This window comes from Echinops telfairi, unplaced genomic scaffold (assembly GCF_000313985.2).
Source record: "Echinops telfairi isolate 266 unplaced genomic scaffold, ASM31398v2 ScPeMD7_7472;HRSCAF=8510, whole genome shotgun sequence".
Lineage (NCBI taxonomy): Eukaryota > Metazoa > Chordata > Mammalia > Afrosoricida > Tenrecidae > Echinops > Echinops telfairi.
The window spans coordinates 751,848-752,274 of NW_022111376.1; positions in this window are offsets into that span (position 1 = coordinate 751,848).

A 427-nucleotide genomic window follows, 5' to 3' on the forward strand; every position below is an offset into this window, starting at 1 on the left:
CACTCACTTTTCTGTTGTCCGTCTCCCAGGGATGAGGTTATATGTAGATCCTTGTAATCGGTTCCCCCTTTCTAACCCACCTTCCCTCCACCCTCCTGGTATTGCCACTCTCGCTACTGGTTCTGAGGGGTTCATCTGTCCTGTATTCCCTGTATTTCCAGTTTCTATCTGTACCAGTGTACATCCTCTGGTCTAGCCAGATTTGAAAGGTAGAATTGGGATCACTATAACTGAGGGGAAAAAGCATTAAAGAACTAGAGGAAAGTTGTATGTTTCATCAGTGCTACACTGCACCCTGACTGGCTTGTCTCCTCTCTGTGACCCTTCTGGAAGGGAACATCCAGTTGCTTACAGATGGACTTTGGGTCTCCACTCCACACTTCCCCTCCTTCATAATGATATGAATTTTTGTTCTTTGATGCCCGAT